We start from the raw sequence: 20,955 nt of genomic DNA, 5'->3' as shown, positions 1-20,955 counted from the left end.
TCAAGGTGATTCTGCATACTGCTACAAAAGATGACTATTTCCTATGACATCTATTACAGGTCATGCCCATGCATTCACATTTTAAAATATATATTGTGATACTGTAAGTTACTTTATTTATGTTTCTGCAACATATTACAATTAGGGCATTATACTGCTTTTTAAAATTAGATAGTTAGGCTGGCTAGTTAGTTCAGTTGGTTAGAGCACAGCCTTATAACACTAAGGTCACAGGTTCAGATCCCCATACCAGTCTGCTGCTGCTGCTGCTGAAAAAAAAAAGAATCAGTTAGGTAGATAACATTAAATATAGATTTCATTTCAGGATAGAAGAGTGGATATTATGCAATATTTGTAATAAGAGAGTTGGGTCTGATACAGCTGAGAACCACACTGTCTGATAATCACTGTTTATCAGAATGGATGAAAGGAAGTCAATATTGCTCACCAACTCTTGTTTCTAGATATTCACCATATCTTTGAAAACTTCTTGGTCTATTCTTTCTTTACCTCCTTGACTGAAACCTCTTTATTCTAAATGTGGAGTCCACCAAAGTTCTGTCATCCACTCTTATCCTTTAGAAAATCTCATCTACTACCAGGACCCCAATTAACACTGGCCTCTACCTTACAAAGTGTACCATCCACATTTATATGCTTGTTGGGTATTCCACCCTTGATATACCACTAGCCCCTACAAAATCAAACTTCTCATCTGCCCCAAACCAGCTAGTTGATCTGTCTTTCCTATTTATATAAGTTATTCAGACTTAAAATCTGTGAATCATTTCTTACACCCCCCTCTACTTCTCTCTTCACATGCAATCAGTCCCAATGTGTAGTTAATTCTTCTTTGGAGATGATGTCTGGAATCTGTCCTTTCCTTCCTATTATTAGTGTTCTTATTTAGGTTCCTAACACCTCATACCTAGACTATTGCTCCCTAATTCAGTTTCCTATCTCCAGGTTCTTCTCACTCTAATTCATCCTTGCAGCTACTGCCAGACCAGTATTCCCAAAACATCACTGTCCGATTATGTCATTATCCCTCAACAGTTTTCCAAAATACAATAAAGTCTAAATTCTTCAGCCTGAAATTCAAAGACCTTTATCATCTGGCTTCAAGTTACCTTTTCTAATTTAATCTTTTACTACTTCCTTACATTCCACACAAATTAAGAATTCCCTTAAAATGTCTCTTAATTTCCTGTTAGACCCAGGTAGAGCTCTTTAAAATTCAAGTAAATAGCTCTTTAAAATTCATCTGACTCAATCTGCCATTTCTAAGGAAGGGAAAACTACTAATATATGTTGTCAGAGCTATTCAACATTGATTGACCTGTTCCATACCCTGAACTCTTACTCTTTAATCCTCATTATTCTGAAACTGGACTCTGATCATATTTCAGCTCCCCTCACAATAGCTAGATGTCCATGGTAAAGTGTCTGTTTCCAAATCATAATCACATGCATCAGATTTACTGACCTGTGCTCATGACTGATCCCATGCTGTTTGCTTCATACTCTACTTACCGCTATTCCCTTATTAATGCTATCTTGCCCTTGTCCTATGAATAATGCCTCTGTAAGTCTTACCAGGTTGAAATAAAAATCTTTCAAAGAAAAAATAAAATACCCTGACCTAGGAGACACTTTTAGATTATCTCCACCTAAGACTGATCTCTCTCTTCTCTGAACTTTCAAATGGTTATTTATAAAAAGCATGGCACTTACATGATCTTATATTCTACTTACTGTACACATGCTACAAACTATTTGGGGAAGTGGTTCACATCTCATTAATCTATTTGGTTCTGATATTTTACAAATAACTACGTTAATTTCCTTTTGTACGCACAGTCTTAAATGTCAAGGCTACAAAACTCTAGTTCTAATGTTACATTCAATATAAAGACAATCAGTAGTTAATGTTCACAGGCCTCCAGCCCCATCCTGGACACATGAATAAAACAATCCAAAAAATACAAAAGTCAAGGAGCAGAAAGGGTCCAATCATTAATTATCCTCCCTTGCTGCACACAAACAGAAGAATTCATGAACTGGATATCTTTCAGACAATCCTACATTAAAAACTATCTCTCAGACAAGCTTTTAAATTTTGGGCAGGTGAGATCAAGGTTTTACTTGTAGACAAAAAAACTGAAGTGCACCTGTACCAATCACTAACTCTTACCTGAGGATAGGATTTACATCTTCCTCCAAATAAAGAGCCTAATAAAGACATCTACCTGGAGAAAAAGCCACCCTGTCTCTGGATGGAAATGAGCCAAAAGGCACTGTTCAAATGGCAGCCTCGTCTAACAGTTTTCAGTCAGTTTTTTGTTTGTTTTTGGGGGGGAGTGGACAGCGCGAGAGTGGTTTTCTTTTTTCCTAAAACCAATGGTAAGAACAAGATATATAATGACCACCATACAAAGTACTACAATTACAATAATGGCCATTAACTACAACTGGTCCCCAACTTACGATGGTTCTACTTACGATTTTTTTACTTTATAATTTTTATTGGGATGTAACCCCACCCTAAGTCAAGGAATATCTGTATCTGTCCTATAATCTACACATTTACACTTTCCGTATATAACTCTATTTTCATTTCTGACTTCTCTTTATAGATGCTGCCCTAAATCGGTTTCACACCAATCATTTACAGAAGTATTTCCCAAAGTTTGCTTCTCAGAACAGTAGCTCCTTAACATATAATCATTATATGTCCTTTAATAGTAAAAATATTAATTAAAGCATTAAAGTTAGACCTAGGAAATTTTTTAGTGTCTTCAATATGCTAACATGCTCTTAGTCTCTCTCCAAAGAGGAATTCCAAACTTACTTGACCATTCTTTGGCAAAATACCTATCAAAATATCACAGGGAAGACTGTTTGGGAATCACTGATTTAAAGTCATGAGTTAACAATTGTATCTACCTTTAAGAACTAATTTCTAATTTTCCCAAGACTAGCGTATAGAAAAAGTTGAATAAAGGTACAGCTCTATGGGAAGAACTACATAGCTTAAAAGCATTTAAAGGACTAAAGACAGTCTAAAACAAGTTATGCTCTGTAGCTAACTAATTCAAAAGGCTAAATATTAAGGGAACAAAAGGATCTGAATTTCCCACCTCCGCTCCCCTGTAACTCAGAAATTCTGTAGCCCATATCTATTATTACCGGATCTGATCTACTGAATCAGATCCAAAGGTAACACTGACAACTTAAAGGACTAAGGTATAAATAGCAGGATCAGACCAAATAAATGTATTCTATAATATTTTAATAAATGGCAATAAGACCATAAAGATGTAACATGCTGTTTTCACATGAACACTACAGTAACACTTCATTCACCTAGCCTTTTGCTGAACAAGCAAACTCTGAATTCTAAATGCAGTGCAGAAAAAGGTATTTCCTTCATGGAACTGAGTTTAACAGAAGAGGTAAGACTCAAACATAAATAACTACAATAAAAAGCACACATGGGAATTCACTTAAGAGTTGTACAAATAAACTGCTATGGGAGTTCAGGAAACAATGATTACTTATGGATGCTAGACCATGTTAAATGTTATATGAAGAATTTGTAACTCCTATTGACTGCATCCTTTACAATTATCTGTATCTTTGATGAGGAAAGAGCAGGTTGGGATATGGACAATCCTTCAATGTATATATGACCCGAATAAACAGAAAATGAGAAGTCTGATAATTATGATCATACAAAAGTTAATGCATTTAACTTCCCACAAAGAAAAGCTCATGCCAAACGGCTCCCCCAGTGAATTCTACCAAACATTTAAAGTAATATGAGAACCCATAAAAACAACATACAATAGATCCTAGAGTTTTCAGTAATCAAATTCAGAATGCTTTCTGTAGATAGTTGTGCAATGTTTTGGGAAAAAATTGCATAAATAAATATACAAGAAGAAACTATGAAAACCAGAATGATTGAAAATGGGATTTTTACACATATTTCTTTAAAGCATTTGAAAATTGACAATATTTAAAGAAATAATAGCTACAAATTTTTCAGAACTGATGAAAATATTAAGTCACTGATCTATAAAGCATAATATATTCTATGAAAAAAATAAACATAAGGAAATTCCTATCTAGACACATGGCAATGGAATTGCTAAACAAAGAAGATGAAGACAAAATTTGGAAGGGACAGAAATAAAGGTCACATCAATTAAAGGAAATGACAGCTAGGATGATTGCAGATATTTCAATAGCAAAAATACAAGCCAGCAGACTGTTGAATAGTGTTTACTAAGAGCTGGGTAAAAATACCTGTCAACCTAGAATTGTCAGTCAGCAAAACAATCTCTCAAGGATGAAGCAGAAATGAAGACATTTAGAAAGTGAGTATTCACTGAAGGATTTTTATCTCCAAGAGAACTGTTCTACATGAAAGTTTAAGAATGTAGCTCAAGAAGAAAAAAAAAATGACCTGAGAACAGTCTCAAATGCAAGAAAGACCCATGACTAAATGAAATGGTAACAAAGAACACTGAATAACACTCTAATAACAACACGACTTAAGTTAGACTTTAATAAAAATAAATGGATTACATTTAGAAATCGAAAAGCACATGATTATAAACAAATAGTGGAAAAGAAAGAAATTTTAAAAGATTTAGAATAGAATGACAGTGAAAGATATTAATTAGATAAGACCTAAATAAGTGTAGAGTCATACCATGGAATATAAGACTCAACATATTAAAATGCTAGCTCTCCTCAAGTTGATGTATAGACCAACCGAGATCTCAATAGTGATTTTCTTAATGAAACTTGATGAGGTGATTCTCAACTTTTTATGGAAAGTGTCAAAAACATACAAGATATTTCAAGCAGTTATTAAAAGTCATTATAAAATTATTCATCATTATTGTCATTGTTGTATTTTGACAATCCTAGCTCCTTCAACCTGACATACCTGACATGATCCAAACAGTGTCAAATTTAAACATATGTTTTAACATGCAGGTCCTACTTTAGGTGTTAAAATAGTACTATATTTGTTTTACCCTAGAATATGTTTACTTTTGGGAATATAGGCTAATTATTTGCTCCTTTGTCAAAACAGTAGACCGAAACAATATGGAATAAGAGCTAAAAAGGAACCCTAAGTAATAAAACAATGTTTCATATCTCTCAAATTGATTGTGTGCTCACGGGGATTAGTGTTCACACTGCTGCTCTTAGCTGAGAGAAAAAGACATCACTGGTCTTGCCTAACTGTCCTATCACTAGTGTAGATCTAAAGAAAGCACACCCATACATAATATGAGGATTGTCTTACTGTAGCTTAAGATGAGACTGCATTTCCCTAGAATTGACCCAGGCAGATTGAGATGCTTCTAAATATGTTTGCCGTGTATCCAAAGGGGAAAATAATAAACATCCTTCACAAACACCTTTCAAAAAATGAAAGAGAAAGAACATTTCCCAACTTATTCTATGAGGCCAATACTACCCTGATTCCAAAACCAAGCAAAGAGATCACAAGAAAACTATATACCAATATCCCTTATAATGTAAACACAAAAATCTCAACAAAATATTTGCAAAGCAAGTCCAGAAACATAAACCAAGTAGAATTTATCCTAGGAATGCAAGGAGGTATAACATCCAAAAATCAATGTACTACACCATGTTGATAGAACAAAAGACAAAACCCACATGATCATCTCAATAGACACAGAAAAACGATTTGACAAAATCCAACACTTTTTCAAGATAAAAACACTGAACAAACTAAGAATAGAAGAGAACTTCCTCAACCTGATAAAGGGCATCTTTGAGAAACACAAGTTAACATCATAACTGTGGCAAAAAAATAAATGCTATCCCCTTAAAATCAGGAACAAAACAAGTATGTCCACTTTCACCACTTCTATTCAAAATCATACTGAAAGGGGCCGACCCTGTGGCTCACTTGGGAAAGTGCGGTGCTGGAATTGCAGCGACGCTCCTGCTGCAGGTTCGGATCCTATATAGGGATGGCCGGTGCACTCACTGGCTGAGCGCGGCGCAGACGACATCAAGCCAAGGGTTGCAATCCCCTTACCGGTCACAAAAAAAAAAAAAAAAAAAAATCATACTGAAAGTTATAGCCAGGGCAATTAGGCAAGAAAATGAAATAAAAGGCATCTAGATTGGAGAGGAAGAAGCAAAACTTTATTTATAGCTGACATGATCTTGTATATAGATAATCCTAAGGAATCCACTAAAAAAATTATATGAACTAATAAACTCAGCAATCTTGCTGGGTACAAGATCAATAGACAAAAATCAATTTTATTTCTATATACTAGCAGTGAACAATCTAAAAATGAAATTAAACAATTTTATTTACAATAGCATCAAAAATAACAAAATACTTAGGAATAAATTTAACAAAAGACATGCAAGATTTACACACTGAAATCAGCAAGACACTGTTGAAAGAAATTAAAGACCTAAACAGATGCAAAAACATCCCGCATTCACAAATCAAATGATTCAATATTGAGGGCAATACATACAGATTCAATACAATACAATATATAGATTCAATGTAATACCTATCAAAATCCAAGCTGTCTTTTTTGCAGAAACAGACAAGGTGATCCTAAAATTCATATGAAAATGCAAGGGACTTAGGACAGCCAAAACAAATGGGAAATTTTTATGGACTGTAAATTATATCTCAATAAACATATTAAAGTGTAAAATTTCTGCACAGGAAAAAAACATAGTTTTTTTTTCTTTTTTTTTTAATGTCAGTGCTAATATTTATTATTTGCATTTACAATCACATTGTTACCATAATGTACTTTTTTTTTAAATTTAATTTTATTTTGTCAATATACAATGTGGTTGATTATTATGGCCCATTACCGTAACCTACCTCCCTCCCTCCTCTTTCTCCCCCCTCCCTCCCAACAATCCCTTTTCTGTTCACTTGTCATATCAACTTCAAGGAATTTTAATTGTTGTATCTTCTTCCCTCCCCCCACCCAGGTTATTTGTGTATTTATTTATTTATTTTTAGCTCCCACAAATAAGTGGGAACATGTGATATTTCTCTTTCTGTGCCTGACTTGTTTCACTTAATATAATTCTCTCTAGGTCCATCCGTGTTGTTGCAAATGGCAGTATTCTTTTTTATAGCAGAGTAGTATTCCATTGTGTAGATATACCACAGTTTCCGTATCCACTCACCTGATGATGGACATTTGGGCTGGTTCCATCTCTTAGTTATTATAAAGAGTGCTGCAATGAACACTGGAGAACAGGTATTATCTTCAATTATCTTTGATGATTTCCATTCCTCTGGGTATATTCCCAGCAGTGGGATAACTGGGTCTATGGTAGATCTATCTGCAATTGTTTGAGGAACCTCCATACCATTTTCCATAGAGGCTGCACCATTTTGCAGTCCCACCAATAGTGTATGAGAGTTCCTTTTTCTCTGCAACCTTGCCAGCATTTATCATTCAGTCTTTTGGATATTAGCCATCCTAACTGGGGTGAGATGGTATCTCAGTGTGGTTTGATTTGCATTTCCTGAATGCTGAGTGATGTTGAGCATTTTTTCATGTGAACAGACATATAGTTTAAAAGTAAATGGTAAATTGTGAAAAATATTTGCTACGTTTTACAAATTAAAATCCCATATATTCAGAGGGTTCTTGCAAATTTCTAGCAGTGGTATAATATCTCTAGCACACAGTAACCACTCAACAATATTCTGTTTGAAGAGATTATTACTGTTATTATCCCATTTACAGATAAGGAATCGAAGACTTACAGATGTTAAATAACTTGCTGAAGATCCTTTACATATCATAGATACAGTTCCTTTGTCAGATGCATATGTATTACTAATACATGTTTACAGATTGGAATACTCATTATTCATTATTATCAAGATATCAATTCTCCCTTAATTCATCTATAGATTCAACACATTCCCAATCAAAATCCCAAAAGAATTTTTTGAAGAAACTGGCAAACTGAGTTTAATATTTATATGAAAATGCAAAGGATATAGAATAATCAAAAAAGTTTGAAAAAGATGAACAAAGTTGGAGTTCATACTACCTGATTTCAAGACTTACTAAAAGTTGGACTGGCCAGTTAGCTCAGTTGGTTAGAGCGGAGTGCAATAACACCGAGGTCAAGGGGTCAGATCCCTGTACTGGTCAGGTGCCAAAAAAATTAAAAACTTAAAAAAAAAAAAAAAAGACTTAATAAAAGTTACAGTAATCAAGATGGTACTGCACTATTACAAGGATAGACAAATAGACCAACGGTACAGAATAGAGTCCAGAAAGAAACCTATACTGATTCTTGACAAAGGCACTAAAACAACCCAACAAAGAAAGGAAGTTTTTCCAACAAATGGTGCTGAAACAACTGGAGATCCATGTGGTGGAAAAAATGAACCTCAAAACTCTATATCATACCATAACAAAAGTGAAATTAGAGATGAATTACAGATTTAAATGTAAAGCTAAAATGACAAAGCTTCAAAAAAAATACGTAAGAGCATATCTTTGCAACCTTAGGGGTAGGTAAAAATTTCTTAGGACATAGAAAGCACTAACCATTAAAGAAAATATTGATCAACTGACTTCATCAAAATTATAAACTTCTGCATAAAAAATTATTAACCATTCTTTGCTTGGTTTTACTCACCAGTTTTCAATTATATTAAAAACTCAGCCTGTAGAAGGCACTGCCAATAGTATATAATCAGGTTAAGTGGTCCCCTTTGCAACCCCACACCAAATAAAGGCACAAATGCCCTCCAACCCAAATGTCATAACCTTACCAGGCTTCTCATGGAAGTCTGATGTATTCCAAGGATACCCAAAATTACTCCAGAAGATCTGGGTATGCTTTCTCTTGCCCAGCTTAGGTTAGGATTCAACTTAAAGCCATGGCCCTAAAAGTACTTTCTGTGTCCCTCTAGTATCAGCCTAAGGTAGAAATACTAAAGGCTCCCATTAACATGACGTGCTGAATCAGTACCCCTTACTGATAAAATAAGCAAGAGCATCTTGTCTTCCCTACCTCCCCAAAATTTTACAGGAAGCAGCAATTTGCCATACGTACTAAATGGGCAAAATAAATAATCCCCATTTCTCTTAGTTCTCTTAGTTGAATCTATATTGCTGTGATTGTTCTTTATCCTAGGTCTTTCTGCATTACCTTACTATTCAATAAGGAAGGAACCATATGCAATACAAGAAGCAGTTGGAAGTCTTAGTACCAGAATACTTCCCTCAGTGCACAATATGGATGTTTGCACTAATGCACAAAGTATACAAAAAACTGCTTTTCTTTGGTTTCCTTAAGATCACAAATAATTAAAATGGATTAAATTAACAAAACATGAAAACATGGGGGAAAATAATTCAAATACCAAGAGAATACATAATTCCATAAAGTGTAGTAAATATTGATAAATTTAATGGAATTCTCATTTCAATCATTTTTCTTCCTAATGAATAAAATTTACTTATATCACTCCATTTAGTTGGCATAAAGGTTACCCGTGACTTCTTTACTTTGCTAAATCTAAATTACTAAAATATCAACATATACATTAAAGCTAGATAGGAGGAATAAGATCCAGCGTTCTATAGCATTGTAGGGAGACTATAACAACAATTTATTGTATACTTTCAATTAGCTAGAAGAAAAGATTTTGAATTTTCCTAACAAAAAGAAACAATAAATGATGGAGATGATGGATATGTTGATTAACCTCATTTGATCATTACACACTTTATGTATCAAAATATCACATAGTCCCCCATAAATATGTACAATTATTACGTGTCAAAAAAATTTTAAAAATAAAAAAATAGGAGCTGATGGTTAGCTCAGTTGGTTAGAGCAAGGCCTTGTAATGCCAAGGTCAAGCCTTAGGTTCCCCACACCAGCCAACCACCAAAAAATAAATAAATAATAATAATAAACTATGAAAGTATCTTTTAGCAACTCTGCAAAAAATAATTGTGGGTAAAAGTTTTTCATGAATATTTTGAGAAAGAATAGAGTAATTAGGTTTAGTAAGGTTTTCATTTCCTATCCACTATAATTATACAACTTTAACAAAAAAATAAGCTCAATATCTCAGCTGCAAAACATTTCTGCTTTCAGTGAAATGCTTCAGTTAATCTTAACCCAAAAAAAAAAAAAAAAAAAAAAAAAAAGCTTTCAAAGCCAGCCTCAGGTGAAAGTAAAAACTCTAGTTGGTATGATGTGAGGAGAAGGCAAAAAATTTAACATTGAGGTAAAGCCCACTACTGTGAACGGGACTTTACTGCCATAGGTGCTTTAATGATACTGCTCATTTAATCCTCACAACAATCCAAATTTTATTCTCATTTAGTTAATTTAAATAACTTGCCCAAGTTAGAATTAGAACTCAGGTCTATTACTGGTGACTCCAAAGCCCCAATTCTTCACCACCAGACTGCTATGGTATAACACAAAAAATAAAGAAGCCTCATGGCTAGGGTGACCATACCTCCCAGTTGGTTTACCCAGGACAGTCCAAGTTTATGACTATCATCCTAAGCATAATTACTAATAGTCCTGTCTTCACTTTCAAAAGTATTCAGGTTTGAACAATAAATTATTTGGTCACCCTACCCATGGTAAATAAAATCACAAAGCTCTTATTTACTAAAAGTCTACTACATGCCAGACACTAAACTAAACACAAGGAGAAAAAGGTCCTGCCCCTCAAGGAGGCCAAGTACACACAGCCCTCTACACTGGAGGCCAGAAACAACCTGCTCAACCAAAGGGATCACTATACAAGCATGGAAATAGTCTAGCAATTTAACAAGCCTAAAGTTTACCCACAGCACAAAGTTCAAGGGATAAAAATACCTGCATTTAAAATGGAATGAAGGAATCCTGGCTAAAAAAGAATGGCGTTTCCATAAATATCTAAAATGGTGAAGAAAAAATACTTTCGCCCATGTCTTAGGTATATTGTGAGAAATAAAGTGTTTATATATTTTCTCTTGCCTACTTTTCTTCCTTAATGAAATCTGAATATTATTTCCCAAAATGAAATATATTATCAAAGACAAAAAATAAACCAAAAACCAAAAATATCAATAAAAAAAAATCAAAGCTTTCTTCTAGGAATGAATCATTTCAACATCCTAGAAAAATAACTTCAAAAAGATGAGGAACAAAAACATCTTAAAATAACAAAATATACATACTAGCACAACTGCCTCTGGGGAGTTCTGTAGTATACACCATAGACAAACATTTGGTCAAACAAGTTTAATCCCTATTTACAAAGAATTTAGGGTCTAACTCTTATTAAATCAAGAAATCCATCTGTCTGCAGAGAGGTTATTAAAAAAAATCCAAAAGGAGGGAAATGGGAGCTGGCTGGTCAGTTCACTTGGTTAGAGCTGGTGCTGGTAACACCGAGGTCAATGGTTTGGATCCCCACTCCAGCCAGCCACCAAAACAAACAAACGGAGGAAAGGGAGAGAAATGTTTCCCAATGTAGGCAGTGGACCTTTCACACGGTAATTTTTTAAAAATTAGGCTATGTTAGTGACCCTTAGGCTATATTTCATAAGTCTGGTAAAAAGAGCCCAACCTGAATTAAGAACAATTTACCCCAATCAAAAATTTGAAAACACAGGGGAGACCTCCCAAAGGCATGAGGCTGAGGGCGGTTTCCCTGTTAAAAAAATAAAAAAAATTGAAAACACAGCTAAGGATACCTCTCACTGAAGAACCAGTGACTTCAACAATTTTCACAGCTAGATCCATGAACACATTTCCTTTTTCAGGGAATGAGACAGCTGAGGAAAAAATGTTTCTCTAGAAGAGATAACTCAAAGGAGAACTGAAAGCCCAAAAAACCTTAAGCAGCTCAGTTCGTTCCTCAGTGAAGGGAAGATAACATTAGCTTACTTGGTAGTCACTTGTGAGAAACAGGGACCTCATACAAAGTGCTGAGAAAACTTAGTTATCAGTTCCATATAGTTAACCCTCCATTGTTATATAAGTGACAGTGAGAGGTTATTGTTGAGAGTATAAAGAAACACCCAAAAAGTTAATATTCCAAAATTCACTTTTATATTTAGTTTTCCTATACTAAAAATCAGTTTTCATTTTGGGAGCAGACATACTTAACAGGTGTGGGTGGTAACAGAGAGTTGTGTAGAACTGTGTTCCCCAAAGGAAGCCTGAGAATCAAAGTTCAGGTAATTCATCCTAGACACAAACCATCTGTAAATAAGCATGAGTTGAACTGTATATTAATTGGATCCTGCTTTTCAGTCTCTGGATATTTCAGCCACTCAGACCTGTGATGATTATATTACAGTAAATCATTCATTCTCTTCACATTTTAACAATCTGAACAAGAAGATATGTTTACATCCAACTAGACCATATATTAGAGTGGGACAAGGGGAACCTCCATTACAAAAAATTCCAAGCAGGGGTCCAAATTCTTTGATTTTATCAAATACTACTGTAGTAAGGAGGCTACACACACATTCTATTGAGAGATATGTGCCACACATTTTATATGCATGTGCATTTTATATATAAATTAATTCATTTAAACCTTATGTGAGGTAGGTACTATTACAATCACTATTTTACAGATAAAGAAACTGAGCTTAAGTAAATTCTCCAAGGTCAGAAAGTCAAAAGTGACAGAGACAGGATTGGAATCCAAGAAGTTAGACTCCAAAGCCCCACAATATTACCTATTCCAATATTGTCTGAAGTACCTCCAGCAAATCAGAGGCCCCTAGGAAATAAAATCATGCCACTGGAGTACTTCAAGCAGTATTTTAATTTACTAAATCATTTGTTTGCATCAATATAGACTCAGATACAAATACTCCTTGACTTACTATGGGGTTCCATCCCTTTAAACCCATCCTAAGTCGAAAATATCGTAAATCGAACCATCGTAAGTCAGGGATCATCTGCATTTATTTGTATCCAATACTTCTTTGTTTATTTTGCTGCTCAAATTGTTCCAGCTTTGTCCACTGGGAGCTCTTTCAGTTGGGTCACATGCTCATCTGACATACCTCCATCAACAAGTAGTTGTTGCTACTGTTGTTTTTAGAGCACTTCCTTACTTTCTGGCACTATAAGATGCTCAAGTCTCATCTTATATATACAAGGTACTTCAAAAAGTTCATGGAAAGACAGAATTAAAAGATTATATGAATCTTTCCATGAATTTTTTGAAGACCCCAAGTATTTCCCACCCCAATCCTAGAACCAGCCATTTCTCCAAGCAACCCTAGTTTCTTTCATTGGAGAATTATATTAGAAACCAAGATGTGAGCACTAAGTATGCTCCTGAGTGTTGTTTCTGTTAACTTTCTCAGCTGACAGAGAACACGGAAATATGTGTATATATTAACGCAAGTATGTACACATATCTATAAATATTTCTATAATCATCCGTACCCATACTGAGCTAAACATGGGTTCATACTGATATCTCCAACTCTAATCCATTACCACATGGACTATTCTAGCCTAGCCTTTCCCTTGCTTATCTATAAATTCCCACTCAAACAGTGAGAAGCCTATCTCCTGCCACCCATTTACATAATTATTCAATGGCAGCAAATGTGTGTATCACTATCAGAATTATTAACCTGTACCCCTAAGGGATACAATTTTATCAATTAGAGTGCTTATATGGAGTTCCTCTCATTTTACTGATTGCACTCATTTCCAAAGTTACTTAGAGCAGCACCTTCCTGCCCTTCTCCCCTTTTTAGTGAGGCTGTTTTACACATTTGTGACACAATTAGATTCTCCTGTCACAGTCTGCATTCCTTCCTGGGATCCCTTGACCTCCTAAATGATTTTTTTAATTTGCATACATTAAAAGTTTACTTTGTGCTGTAAAGTTCTATGGCATTTGACAAATGCATAAAGTCATGTATCCACCATTACAGTATCAATTAGAATACTATTAACAAGCAGTAATGTTAATTTAATTAAATGGTACTACAACCCTCTACAGAAGCAGCATGGTAGAAAGACAAGCTGAATTCAAGGGCCGTGAGTTTAATCCACTGACAAATCACAGATAGACTTTAGGACTATCAGCCATCCTCTCAGGGTCCCAAAAGCCTCACTATAAAATGAGGGGGTTTGGTTAGATGATTATATAGCATGTATTAAACACCTCTCATGTGTCAGGGATGGTGCTAAGCACTTCATATGCACTATCTCATTTCTTTCTAACAACTCTATAAAGTAGATATATTATTATTATCCCCATTTCAAAGACAGAATGGCAGAGCCAAGACTCTACAGCAGGAGTTGACACAGTTTGGCCTATAGGTCAAATCCAGCCTACTGCCCATTTCTGTAAAACCTAAAAGCTAAGAATGATTTGTACATTATTTAATGGCTGGAAAACAAAAAAAATTTTGTGACACATAAAAATTATATGAAATTAAAATTTCAGTGCCCATAAATAAAGTTTTATTGGAACACAGCCCCACTCATTCACTTACATACCGACTATGGCTTCTTTCATACTCCAATGGCACAGTTGAGTCACTGCAACAGAGAAGGCATGGCTCGCAAAGCCTAAAACCCTTTACAAAAAATACTTTCCCAAGCTCTGCTCTACAGCCTGGACTATATTATGTTCTAAGAATGATTCTAAAAAGGCAGACTATTTCTAACATTAGAATGACAGCCTGGGGGCTGGCCCATGGCTCACTTGGGAGAGTATGGTGCTGATAACACCAAGGTCATGGGTTTGGATCCCTATATAGGGATGGCCGGTTGGCTCACTTGGGAGAGCGTAGTGCTAACACCACCAAGTCAAGGGTTAAGATCCCCTTACCGGTCAAAGAAAAAAGAATGACAGCCTGGACAGAAATACTGTATTTTAGAGCTTGAACTAAAAGGTTAATATTTCAAAACACCACCTCTTTGTTTGAGTTATAATCATAAATAGCTATTTCTATTAACATCTATTGGTGTTCATTACATAAACACAAAGGTTAATGCATTATAATTAGTTCCTTTATTGATGTATTTTTCCCCGCCTTATCTACAGAATGATGTTAGACATTTCTACCCACAATAAAATGGCTCTGATCTCAATAGTTTATAAACTAAAAACTCTAGAATACACTGATTAGACTGTAATATAAAGTGGTAATGGGCCGAGCCCGTGGCGCACTCGGTAGCGTGCTGCGCTGGCAGCGCGGCGACGCTCCCGCCGCGGGTTCGGATCCTATATAGGAATGGCCGGTGCACTCACTGGCTGAGTGCCGGTCACGAAAAAGACAAAAAAAAAAAAAAAAAAAGTGGTACTTATAATTATACCTAATACTTGTTGAGGGCACCAAGTGCCAGGTACCATTCTAAGCATTTTCTATGTACTCATTTATTTCTCACAATTATTCTCTATGAAGTAGGGACTACTATTATCCTAATTTAACAGATGAGGAAATTGAGCTTAAATAGCCTTCCAGAAACAGCACAGTAAGAGGGAGAGCTACAATTTAAACCCAGGTCATCTAGCTATAAGATGCAGAAGGGGTTCAGCTATACTACACTGCCACTGAATTACACTGCTTCTGTTAACAAGGCAGATTAGGGCCCTTAAATAAATGAAAAGAATGTCTCAATATGTGTTTTAAAAACAAACAAAAAGGCCGACCCCGTGGCGCACTCGGGAGAGTGCAGCGCTGGGAGCGCAGCGACGCTCCCACCGCGGGTTCGGATCCTATATAGGAATGGCCGGTGCGCTCACTGGCTGAGTGCCGGTCACGAAAAAGACAAAAAAAAAAAAAAAACAAAAAACAAAAACTAAGTCTGGCAATTCATATCTGTACCTCAAGAGAAACCTTTAGGTTTCTACTTCTCTACGGCATTTGAGAGTTTGCATAATTGTGTGCTTATTCCTCTGTAGAGCCCTTCTGTACTCTCTGCACATGCATATACAACTGGATTAATTCATTTGTATGCCCCACAGACTATTACAGTCCCTTGAGTATGGAAGATGATTAACAAACGGTTGTTGGATCAAAAAGCATTCAGTAGGTGTTCACTAAATATTTACTGAGTGAAATGAATAAACGAAATAAGGAGTTTCATAAACCAATATGTACAAGTAACAATAAATGTTTTGTTGCCCCATTCCAGCAGGTGTAGCCTGCCTAAATAAATTAAATAAATAAAAAATAAATAAATAAATAAATTTAAATAAATAAATAAATAATTGAATGAATGAATGAATGAATGAATGGTTTATTGACCAGACCTGAACCAGGGTTAAATCACAAGACTCTGGATTTATAATCCTTAAATTGTGTCTGGTCTGTTTTTTTGTTGTTGTTTTTTTAACAATGTCCTGTCTCTATGAACCTATGTCTGGTCTGGTCTTAAACCTTAACCACTTTCTACACAAGTTTCAAAACCAATCCACTCATTATTCATGTCCTAACAGGCAATATTCATTTTTTAAGCTAGTTCTAATTTTCCGGGATTATTATTCATGTTTTTCCTAACTCAATACAACTCACAGTCCATCTCAGTCTTCATCATTCCATCCTGGAATAAAATTTCTTTATCTTCATATGAAAGCCTGAACTTTACCTTCACCATTTTTACTGCCATTTTCTGATAACTCCTTCCTGCTCAATTTCTTCTTTCCTGAGGTACAATAATTGGAATTCATTCAATAGTCTAAGAGTGGATGTATTGTGGTTTCTTACCAAGATAATGCAGTTTACTTCTAAATTTTATTTTTCATACCCTTCTTGGGAATGACCAGCATGTTATTGGCCTTTCTGGTAATACATTCAGGCAACATTCTCAGGAACAAACTGATGGTTGGCCTAGAATCCTTTTTACCATTTTGATGCTCAACAGCCATTTTTATGTTCAGTGCACAGATTTGAAAGATTTACCCACTCTTTATCCAGTTTAGCTACTAACTTACGAAAAAAGCTGTCATATGCAAACCTGGAGGCACCTTATTTGTTCTTCTACAAGAAATAAGAATACTCTTAGTAGCATTCCTAAAAGATATATTCTATGCTTGAATACCCTAAGAAAACCTCATGTCCAATTTGTTGTTCCTTCCTACAGCAAAACAAATAATCTCCCCTCTTCTAAATTGAAACTAAATGTATGTCAGTCTTCGGTATGTTCATTTCTTCAATGAAAATAAACTAACATTCAATTTAGTTAATACATCATTTAATCTCAGAAGTGGAAATTATGATCCCCTTTTACAGATAACTGAGACTCAAAAAAGTTCAGTAACTTACCCAGTAAGCTGGGCTCAAACCCAGGGTCTTTTTAAGTCCAAAACCAATGTCTTTCTACTTAAACTATCACTAGCTCTTCCTGTAGTAAGTCATATTCATGTTCTCATGAATGTGAACTTAAAAGTCAACAATGCTTCTTGTTATGGAAACCACTGGTTTGTCCCATATGAAATAACTTAGCTATGTATCCAGGACTCGCTAGAACAAGAGTCCTTAAACTAGGGTTCATGAACTTGAATGAAAAAATTTTTACACCTTTATTTTCACTAACCTATAATTAAAATTAGCATTTCCTTCAATTCCACAGCAGTATTAGCAGAACTATCGCTATGTGTTATTTAATTCAATAATAAAATGTAAACTTAAATTACAAAGTGTTTTTTAAATATGTATTTTATACATTTAAAAGTCATTCTGAGAAGGGGTTCACAGGTCTCATTAGACTGCCAAGGGGTCCAGGGCACATTAAAAAATTTAAGAACCTGGGGCTGGCCAGTTAGCTCACTTGGTTAGAGCAGTTATTAACACCAAGGTTAAGGGTTCCCACCCCCGAACCAGCCAGCCACCAAAAACAAAACAAAAAACTTAAGGTTTCTTCATAAACTACTCCTCAGAATATCTGGCAGAGGGCAGAAGGCCTATAACAAGAAGAGAATACCGACTCTGTTGCTTACTGACCCTGTGACTTCACTGGGTTTCAATTTCCTCACCTGTAACACAGGGATATCTACCAGAGGGTTTTATGAGGATTAAGTACCTACCATAGTGACTGGCTCATAAGAGGTGTTTAACCAATATTAGTGCCTATGCTCTTCTCATCCTCTGCATGCTACACCTTATCATATCAAAATTCTTATGCTTAAGATCCAACTTTAAAAACCTGTCATCAACTTCACTTATTTTCTTATACAAACTCAGTTTCCTATTATCCCTATCCCATTCTGACCACTCTAAAATCCACTGTATCCTAGCATTTATATTTTGTGTGAACTTGTATGTTAACGTTACTCAAGCCAGTTTTTATCTTCTTGTGGGCAGAAAAGATGTTTATTATTCCTTCCTTAGCTGTGTGTTTACACAAGTAACTAGCAGTCAGAACTGTTATGATACCTTCCCTCAGTAATACAAGAAAAAGCTTTCATTAAATAAAATTATAACACCATAGTTTATGATCTACTGCTTTCACTTAATCACATTTCCACCTTGATGTTCTCAAAATGTTTTTATTAGTTATAAACTTTTCTAACCGCATTTGTGTTCTCTACAGTTATTTCCAATCAAAAGACACAGACTTTCAAAAATTGACTTGATTTTTCTGGAACAAAATACAGAGGAAAAGAACACAGTAAATAATGTAAATAATGGAATTTAATCCCTTAAAAACAAAACTCATTTTAGAGTCTAGAAAGTATATAACTTTTACCATTTATAATAATTTCAAATTGTCATTTTATAGGAAGAGAAGCTTGAGAATTTCAAGCATAAAACGCAACCAGAATGGAATATTATTTGGCAACAAAAAGGAACGAGGTTCTGATACATGCTACAACATGAGTGAAACCTTAAAAATCATGTTAAGTGAAAGAAGCCAGTCACAAAAGAGCACATATTGCATGATACCATTTACACCAAATGGAAATGTCCAGAATATGGAAATCTACAGAAAGAGAAAATAAATTAGTGGTTGCTAGAGGCTGGGGGAAGAGGGAATAGTGAGTGACTGCTAAAGGGCTTCTCTAGCTTTTTAAGGTGAAGAATTAGCTATTGGTGATAGCTGTACAAGTCTATGAAAATATTACTAAAAATCACTAAATTATACACTTTAAAAGGCTGAATTTTTCGGTGAATCATATCTCAATAAAGCTGCTACTTTTAAAAAAAAGCCGCCACCTGTGAGCCACAATGAAAATTTCATTGGGAAAAGAAATCATGAAAGTCACTGACTGGAAAACTAAGCTGGTTACCTGTGATGTTAGCAAGGTCAACTTCCAAATTCCCTCCCCCATTCCTAACAAGTACATGAAACTAGAGGCAGTGTGTTAGTCAAAGAATTCCAGGCACAGTCGGCTGTTAACTAGAATAGTAAGAGCCTTCTTAGGCTCTATCACTCCTAAACTGTAGGGGGCTTCCATCCTCGTTGATTACGGAAGTACTACTTTTCATCAGCAAGCTCGAGAAGGAACGTCAAGATAGGATGACACTTGCCTAGACGCCCTGCAAATGCCTACAAATCCAAAAGGGGTGTCACCTACACACCCTTAAGCCTGTGCACGTGTTAGTCTGCCCCCACCCAACATCAACCAGCGGCGTGTACCACTGACCCATATCCAAACTTGCTCCCCACAGATTGACACACACTATCAAGCCCTTAAATCTCATTTGTTTAAAATGACAAGTATAACCCTTACTGGGTTCCCACTCGAGCCCAACCAGCCCCCGCCCTGCCCCTCTCCACCCCCAAACCCACACACGTGTTAGCCCGACACCGCCCCACCGGGTCCCACGTGCACCAGGTCTAACACATTCCCCACGTGTGGGCGCCCCACGGCCTTCCTCGGGTAGCTGAGGTCACCGCGTGAACCTAGGTCTCCAGAGGCATGAGAGGGGAAGGACGAGGCCCAGGTCCCTGAGGTCCTAACTCTGCGGGGAGTGTCCACACCCATCCTCCCTACTAACCCCAACAAATCCAAGGGCCGGGGGCGACGGCCCCTTTAAGACGCGGCCCAGCCGTCGCCCGCAGAGAGGGGCGCAACCGGGCCTACACAACCCCCCCTTCCGTTCGCCTGCCCACGTCTAGTCGCCTCACCTCGGGCCGCCGGGCCCCGCCGCCGCGGCGGCGGCGGAGGGGGGGCGGGGTACGGGCGGGGTCCGGAGGGGGGGGTCGCCCCGCCGACGGTGGAGCCGCGGTTCGCTCTTTGAGGCCGTAGGACGGTGACTGCGTTGGGCGTGGACGCTCCTAGCTCGCTCCCTCGGCGGCTCCTGGGACCCCAAGATGGCGGCGGCGCTGAGGCGGCTGCGGGCGCTGGGCCGGCGGCGGCGGCGGCCACTTTCACTCACTGAGAGGAGCGGAGCAGGGACACGGGGAGCCATGGCGGGGGGGAGGAGAGGCGCCATAGCCAGGCCAGAACAATCGAACTACTACTCGGCTGGCTTACCCCCTCCCCGCCCACGCTCGCTGCTCGTCGCCAACCCTTGTCCGCCCGCAGTGTCGCTACCGTCAGCTTCGTGCAGCTCGCACCCCGCAGCTGCTACCTGACGCCCCGCGCTGACCGGAGTTCGCGGGGAGACCCTGATCCATGCTATCTGAGTGCAGATTGGTCGGGGCTGGGACTGGCGAAGATTGCCGAAAGGCGGCGGGGAGGAGGAGGAGGATGTCATTGCTGGAGTGAGCAAGCAGATCTCGCGGGAGCAAATGTCGCGAGATTCTGCAGGCATGCAACCGCGGTAGAAAGGTTACTTTTCCCGGAAGTAACGTCAATCGAAACCGCCCGGGATCCTGGGAATATTCGTTCGCACAGCGGGGAGGTGGGAGAGTGCCACCGAACACTGATAAGATCACTTGTCGGGAAGGATAAGCTCAGAGCTGATAATTGAATCCTCGATTTCT

At 37.1% G+C, this 20,955-nt stretch overlaps 1 protein-coding gene across 2 annotated transcripts in view; it reads right to left on the bottom strand.

Moving 5' to 3' along the window:
- The window catches only part of INO80 (INO80 complex ATPase subunit), a 126,171-nt gene extending 105,674 nt beyond the window's left edge, over positions 1-20,497 (bottom strand). For both annotated transcript variants that reach the window (XM_063091821.1, XM_063091822.1), the window contains exon 1: positions 20,155-20,497. The gene's annotated coding sequence lies outside the window, so the exon portion shown is untranslated. The remainder of the gene's footprint in view (positions 1-20,154) is intronic.
- Between the last annotated feature and the right edge of the window lie 458 nt (positions 20,498-20,955).

The sequence above is a fragment of the Cynocephalus volans genome, chromosome 3 (assembly GCF_027409185.1).
Source record: "Cynocephalus volans isolate mCynVol1 chromosome 3, mCynVol1.pri, whole genome shotgun sequence".
Classification (NCBI taxonomy): domain Eukaryota; kingdom Metazoa; phylum Chordata; class Mammalia; order Dermoptera; family Cynocephalidae; genus Cynocephalus; species Cynocephalus volans.
This window is presented reverse-complemented; position numbering and strand designations above follow the sequence as displayed.